The sequence below is a fragment of the Atheta coriaria genome, unplaced genomic scaffold (assembly GCF_025399875.1).
Source record: "Atheta coriaria isolate IRGN ID8LTWV9N9 unplaced genomic scaffold, Caltech_Dcor_3.1 hic_scaffold_30_pilon, whole genome shotgun sequence".
NCBI classification, from domain to species: Eukaryota; Metazoa; Arthropoda; class Insecta; order Coleoptera; family Staphylinidae; genus Dalotia; species Dalotia coriaria.
Genome location: NW_027045472.1, coordinates 15,001 through 22,766, shown reverse-complemented (window position 1 = coordinate 22,766; position 7,766 = coordinate 15,001). Strand labels below are relative to the sequence as shown.

At 46.5% G+C, this 7,766-nt stretch overlaps 2 non-coding genes across 2 annotated transcripts in view; both read left to right on the top strand.

Annotated features, from left to right (window-relative positions):
- The first annotated feature begins 5,114 nt into the window (after window positions 1-5,114).
- On the top strand, window positions 5,115-5,269 carry LOC135802516 (5.8S ribosomal RNA). The gene has a single exon (XR_010550571.1). It is a non-coding gene; the product is annotated as a 5.8S ribosomal RNA (ribosomal RNA).
- Window positions 5,270-5,801: 532 nt separating this feature from the next.
- Window positions 5,802-7,766, top strand: part of LOC135802517 (large subunit ribosomal RNA) — a 3,994-nt gene continuing 2,029 nt past the window's right edge. The window contains exon 1 of the ribosomal RNA XR_010550572.1: window positions 5,802-7,766. This exon is cut by the window's right edge and continues 2,029 nt beyond it. This is a non-coding gene — a ribosomal RNA (large subunit ribosomal RNA).

The following is a 7,766-nucleotide window of genomic DNA, read 5'->3' as shown; positions in this document are numbered from 1 at the left end:
CAATTGTTCAAGCCCGACATCGTGGTTCATCAACCAGACAGAACAATCGTCTGTGATGTCCAGGTCTCATGGGAAGGCTCAACTCCACTTGAGATTGCGTGGGAAAGAAAGCGCGTGGTCTACGACTGCATCAAATTTAGGGAGGCAGCGAGTAAACAATGGCCTAATGTGCACCTAGAATTCCATCCTATCATCATAGGTGCACGAGGAGTGTGGCCACGCGCAAACAAATCTGCATGCGACACCTTGCAATTGCCACACCAAATCAAGGCAAATTGTGTAAATGCAGTGGTGAAATGGGCTTCGTCCATTCACCGAACCTTTATGTCTTCTATCTGGCGGTAACCGGCGTCCTGACTGTGCTGTAACCGGACGCTAGGAACCGGAGCACGCACGAAACAGGCGCACCCCCAATACCCGTAAGTCCTGCTTACTCAGGGTGGGTATTGGAGTCTTACAACTTCTCCCTACATCTTTTGCCGAAACGCTATAACAACATAATATAGTTTAACAATATAAGTTTAGTGCCGTATGTGCCTGCATGCTGTTTTAACACCATACATGAGGAAGGAATGTCGCATCAGGACCATTGAAGGAAACCACTCCCATATCTTCACGGCGCCTCCACCACAAAAGTACCACGGACAAGTAAACTCCTTAACGTGCGCGATATTTAAACATGGGAAACCCGGTTTAGGTCCGACGCCACGCGAAGGCGGTATTTCCTTTTACTCTGCTTTTATACAATGACCGATTTTACTAATTATTTAATTGTTTTACTTTTTTGTGTTTTTTAATCTATTTATATACTTGTCGTCTATTTACGTATATCCTTCATTTTCAACTTTAGGGGTAAACGACTGTAAAGCGACCCCTTCGTTTGTATTCGTGAATGCTATCCCCACCGCACTGGAAAGCTTAACGGTCTCTACAGTGGCGTAGTGTGCCTTGTCGGGGCCCCGTATAAAAAATTTTTGGGGCCCTTATATGGAGGTAAAGGCTTTTCCTTACACACTTTGGGGCCCCGTGGCCCGGGGCCCCGTATAATTGATACGGCAAATACGGCGGTAGCTACGCCCTGGGTCTCTACCTGAGCCAACCACTATTAGTGTCTTATTTCCTATATTATTGTTATTTTTTTTCTCTCTTAATTACTACATTAACGCCCAACATCTCAAATTTATCAAGATGGATCCATTTGCGAATGACTCTATTTGCGAATGTGGTAAAAGCTCAAAGATCGAGTGGCTGTGTTGCGACATCAAAAGCGGGGTGCATGCCCCTTTTCAACGGCAAGTAGACCAAGACCAGTGGTCAAAATGCTAGCATTGCGAAATGCGGTTTGATACTTATTCCGGATGTAGGCTTTACGAAAAGTCAGCTCACCCAGAAGAATACAACCTGGAAATGGAAGCGCAAGCAACAGCCAAGCGCAGAGCATGGACCACAATGGAGAAAGAAAAATGGCACAACGACGCAGTCTTTGAACATGGTACCATTGTAAACACCTTAAATGCTGCTCCAGGTGTGACTGATGAATACGTGGAATTTTCTTTATCCGATTATGTGTCATACGTGTTACCAGTCACCACCCGTCAGCGCCATCATGGAACAACCCAAAACGATGATGAAGACTGTGCCGAGACCGACGACAAGAATAATAGTCAGGATGAATTCCTAGAAAACTCTGGTACAGCTAACCAGCACCAAACCAGTGTAGTAAACGCACCACCCCTTTTGGCTGGCATTAGCCGTCAAAATAGCTGCTCAGTAAGGAAACTTTCAACGTATATTACCTCATTAAAACTGGCAGAGATATTGAAGATCAGCAAATAATAATAGATCTAACAGGGGACAAAATATCAGCGATCCTGGCTATCGAAAAATTACTACAAAATTATCACCAAACATCAACCCCAAACAACAAGCATCAAATCCTCAACCCTTAAGAATACAAAAAACAGGCAACAACCAATGGCGACGTAAACAGCTATTTAGAACATCCCAAAACTGTTTAACAAAACCCATCTGCTCTGATAAATAAAATCCTTGATGGATTGCCCGTTGACGACTTTGGCGGAACCCCAAACGTGGATGAAATCGAAAAGAATATCTTGGAATTTTTAGCAACAACTCACCTGATAACCACACATTCTCACCAACGCACAAATACATGGAACTGGACGCACCTATTATTACAGAGATATCGTAATAGAGATATATTACAGATGGTATCGGAATTGGCCACATTAAGAGAATAGATACAAGGCAACTCTGCGCACTATTTAATGGCATGCTGTTACATGGGTACATACCACGTTCCTAAAACAAGCTAGGACCATACTAATACCAAAGAGTGCAGACAATAAAGAGAACATCAACAACTGGAGGCCGATAACGGTTACTTCAATGCTTTTGCGATTATTAAACCGGATGCTAGTCAAAAGTCCAACAGAAGTATCGCTGTCAAAGAAAGGGTTTCGTGTCATTGATGGGTGTTTAGCAAACAACGCGCTACTACAATTAATTATTAAACAGCGGCGAAAATTATGTCAACCTTATTCCATTATCTCTTTAGACCTCCGCAAAGCATTCGACCGGGTGTCACACAATTCCATCTCACGGTGCCTCAAAAGACTAAACATTTCACCACACTTTGCAAAATTTATCATGGCAAACTACACCGAAGCCACTACAAAAATCGAGTGCGGCAAATCAACTACGTGCGAAATCCCAATTAATAGAGGCGTGAAGCAGGGAGATCCACGCTCACCTCTACTTTTCAATATGATCATGGATGAATTCTTGTGTAGCATCCCAGAATCTGCAGGAATTCAGCTCGAAAATCGCCGTGTACTCGCTTTAGCGTACGCCGACGACATTCTGTTATTAGCGAAGTGCCAGTCAGATGTCCGGCAACTGCTTAAGATGTTCAAAACATTCTGCTTTTCCCGTGGACTTGACATCAATGCGGCTAAGTGTGCCGCCATGGTAGTAGAGGTTGTACCAAAGGAGAAAAACTATTTTCAACTCCATGCTTTTACATTTATGGTGAACCAATATCAAGCATCGGTATAAATCATTTTCGATATTTGGGTGCCGAATTTTCGCCAATGGGATTAAATAATCCAAAAACTGAAGTGTCGCGTGCAGAAGCGGACCGAATTATAAAATCCGCTTTAAAACCGTAACATAAATTTATGGCATTTAAGACCTACTGGATCCCAAGAATATTGAGTCGCTGCTTAAGCCTAAACATCAAAAGGAAAATTCTAAAGGAATTCGACAACTTAATACGACTAACAGTAAAGAAAGTTCTGCATCTTCCACGAACAACATCTAATTTCTATCTATACGCAGCAGTCAAGGATGGTGGTCTAGGGGTGCTTAGCATGGAACAAAGGATACCCAACATCATGAGGAATCGTCTAGACTCTAGACTCTAGAGAAATTAACAACGCCCATGACTGGCAACGAAGCCATTCGACAGCAAACCAGTATTGACCATCTTTTACCTCACTTTGAAAGGCTAACACGTGGACACCATCAGTCAACAGATTAACATAATTATCACAATGCAGATGCTCTTAGTAATTCATACAGCAGAGGTGGAATTGCGCAAGTAGGGAACAACGCACACTCCTCCACATGGCTTTCAACCCCCAAAAAACTGGTCGGGGAATACATTCATCAAGGCGGTACAGCTTAGAGGAAACATGCTGGCAACAAAAGGAATCCCATCAAATCCAACTCACCTTCGTAAATGCCGTGCAGGTTGCCAGAAAGTTGAAAGCCTCAGCCATGTTATCCAGAGATGCTATGTGACACCCAACCCGCGGATTAAACATCACAACCGCACATGCTTTCTTCTAGAGAAATCTGCAGCTAAACACGGATGGCAATGCACCAGAGAGGAATCTTTTAGACTCAAGAGCGGGGAGCTACTGATTCCCGACCTAATCTTTAAAAAAAAACGAAATTATAATATCAGACGTAGCAATTCACTGGGAGGGTCCCTCAAGCCTGAGCGAAAATTACAACAGAAAACAACTCAAATACCAGCGAGAGGAATTAATAAATAAAATTCGTGTTCTGTCTTTGTACAGCACGTTCTTTAGCGCGGGTATCTTGGGTATTCGTGTAGTAATCAGCGTGAAATACCTCTGGTAAGGCACGTTACCCATATTGAAGGAAGCGCATTTATATATTACAGCTCTTCTCACTAAAAGTCCGGTTCGTGTTTGCTGTTGCGCGCTATACGGATGATGATTTTTGTCCGGCTTGTAATTGGCGTGTATTGTCAGTGTACAACACGTTCTTTAGCATGAGACTCTTGAGAATTCTCGTAGTAATCAGTGTGAAATATCGCTGGTAAGGCGGGTTTCTTTTAATAAATTTGTGTCCAGTTTTTGTTGTCTGTTGCGTTGCACTATGCCGCACGCTCTTAAACCAAAAACTCCTGAGTATAATTATATTGTCTAGCACCCACTTATAAATTATAAAAGTGGGGTAAAATACCGAGGAGACAGGGCACCATAGGTAGAAAGTGGCAAATCTACCGAGCTCCAGAACAGTTTGTGTTTGCTGCTGCGTCGCCAAGAGCCGCACGCGCACAAATTGTGGTAGTCGTGCGTTATTAGCTGCCCCATCGCATTTAATGCAGAAGGACGTAGAGAATCGTACGATAGGTTTCATAGTTATATTGGGTGGCAATACGACGCATACAAAGTATAGTACGTCGACTTTTGTTTCTTCAATTCTATGTGATCTAGGAGGAGTTGTTTGCGCACATTAACTTACGTTATGTGTGTATATTTTTGAACGCGGCACTTGGGTTCGTTGCTTTTTAGCATCGTTCGCATTTGTCATTTGCACGTTCTACACGGGCGGCACCGTGTTTAGAACAAATTGAGATTTATCTCGTACCAAGAATAGCAATTATTGTTAACAAGTGTTGGTAGTAGTTTGGGATGGCGGATTGCATGTTAGCGGATGCACCTGAACGTTTCGAGTATCCGTGCCGATCGCTGGCGATACGGATGTTACGCGGTCGAACACCCCGTTGCAATCGTTAACGTTGTCCTGAGCGAAAGCAATCTTGAAATTATTAATATAACCCTAAACGGTGGATCACTTGGCTCGTGGGTCGATGAAGAACGCAGCAAATTGCGCGTCAACTTGTGAACTGCAGGACACATGAACATCGACAATTCGAACGCACATTGCGGTCTTTGGATACTGTTCCTGGACCACTCCTGACTGAGGGTCGTTTCAATTTCCACGACTGTCCGGTTTGTGTTGGCTGTTGTGTGCAATAGAGCCACACGCAACATGAATGTCGGGACTCTTGAGTATTCGTGTAGTAGGCAGCGCAAAACATAGCTGCCAAGGCACGTTACTTTAAATACTCGTGCGCCCCTGTATCGGCTGGCTTATGTCATAGATCGGGATACGGCGTACGATTCCAATAGTCAGGCCCAAGTCATGTCAATGACGGAGCAAATCGTCGTGCACGTACGAGCCGTTTTCGCGCGGTCTCGTGCTTGTGCTATCGCAGCGATTGCAACCCTCATATACGATTGTATGTTTTGAGTCTGTCGCGTCCTAGATGACGAAGCAAGACGACTGTATCTCAAACTCAATACGGCGGAGGTTTGTAACGCGCATGCGGAGTAATTGTGCATACAAGCGACTTTTGATTCTTCGGTTTGTCAAGACTTGAGCCACTAATTTAAGGCTTTGGAAACATGCGAAGTGGTGACGGCGCTTGCTTGTAGGCGCTCGATCCGCAAACGAAAACGCGACCTCAGGGCAGGTGAGACTACCCGCCGAATTTAAGCATATTAATAAGCGGAGGAAAAGAAACTAACTAGGATTCCCTTAGTAACGGCGAGCGAACAGGGAAAAGCCCAGCACTGAATCGCGCGCCCGCTGGGACGCTGCGAAATGTAGTGTTTGGGAGGATCCATTATTCCGTGGTTTGGCGATGCGTCCAAGTCCTTCTTGAACGGGGCCACTTACCCATAGAGGGTGCCAGGCCCGTAGTGACCATTGCCGGCTGCGGAAGGATCTCTCCTTAGAGTCGGGTTGCTTGAGAGTGCAGCCCTAAGTAGGTGGTAAACTCCATCTAAGGCTAAATATAACCACGAGACCGATAGCGAACAAGTACCGTGAGGGAAAGTTGAAAAGAACTTTGAAGAGAGAGTTCAATAGTACGTGAAACCGTTTAGGGGTAAACCTGAGAAACCCGAAAGTTCGAAAGAGGAGATTCAGCGCGTCTCGGTGTGCGCGAGTGCCGCTTGGCGGACGGTCGTCGTTCGCGACGTTCCGCTCCTTGCGTGCGCCGCGGCATGTCGAACGTGTGCACTTCTCCTCCAGTAGGACGTCGCGACCCGTTGGGTGTCGGTCTAAGGCTTGCGGTGGAGCCCGTGCGTCGATCTTTGATCGCTTCGTGCGGACCCGTGATGTCCTGGCCGGCTGCTTGACGGTAGAACTAAGGCGCAGAGCCGCGACTTGTTCGCGCCCGACTCAGCGCAAGCGCGGCAGGTTATTCGTTTTTCGGACTTGTGCCGATCTCGGAGCCTGTCGGCTGTTGGCGTTGGTGTTCACGGGCAGACTCTGTACACGCCTGTCAGCGGCGCTATAGCTTTGGGTACTTTCAGGACCCGTCTTGAAACACGGACCAAGGAGTCTAGCATGTGCGCAAGTCATTGGGACTATCGAATCCTAAAGGCGTAATGAAAGTGAATGTGAAATTTAGTTTCGCAGAGGGAAGATGGGCAGCATAAGTTGCTTCGCACTCCCGGGGCGTCTCGTTCTCATTGCGAGAAGAGGCGCACCTAGAGCGTACACGCTGGGACCCGAAAGATGGTGAACTATGCCTGGTCAGGACGAAGTCAGGGGAAACCCTGATGGAGGTCCGTAGCGATTCTGACGTGCAAATCGATCGTCGGAACTGGGTATAGCGGCGAAAGACTAATCGAACCATCTAGTAGCTGGTTCCCTCCGAAGTTTCCCTCAGGATAGCTGGCGCTCATTTAACGAGTTTCATCCGGTAAAGCGAATGATTAGAGGCATTGGGGTCGAAACGTCCTCAACCTATTCTCAAACTTTAAATGGGTGAGATCTCCGGCTTGCTTGAATGTTATATACTTGAAGCCGCGAGAATTTGAACGAATCAGAGTGCCAAGTGGGCCACTTTTGGTAAGCAGAACTGGCGCTGTGGGATGAACCAAACGTTGAGTTAAAGCGCCGAAATTGACGCTTATGGGATACCATGAAAGGCGTTTGTAACTTAAGACAGCAGGACAGTGGCCATGGAAGTCGGAATCTGCCAAGGAGTGTGTAACAACTCACCTGCCGAAGTTACTAGCCCTGAAAATGGATGGCGCTGAAGCGTCGTGCTTATACTCAACCGTCAGTGGCATGTGCGGCGAGCTATGCTCGTCATGAAGCTCTGACGAGTAGGAGGGTCGCGGCGGTGTGCGCAGAAGGACCGGGCGTGGGCCCGTCTGGAGCCGCCGTCGGCGCAGATCTTGGTGGTAGTAGCAAATACTCCAGCGAGGCCCTGGAGGACTGACGTGGAGAAGGGTTTCGTGTGAACAGCTGTTGCACACGAGTCAGTCGATCCTAAGCCCTAGGCGAAAGCCGATGTTGATGGAGTGTGCTATTTTATGTATGTGAATCACACACCGTCGGGCGAAAGGGAATCCGGTTCCAATTCCGGAACCCGGCAGCGGAACCGTCTGATATTCGTACCCTCGTAA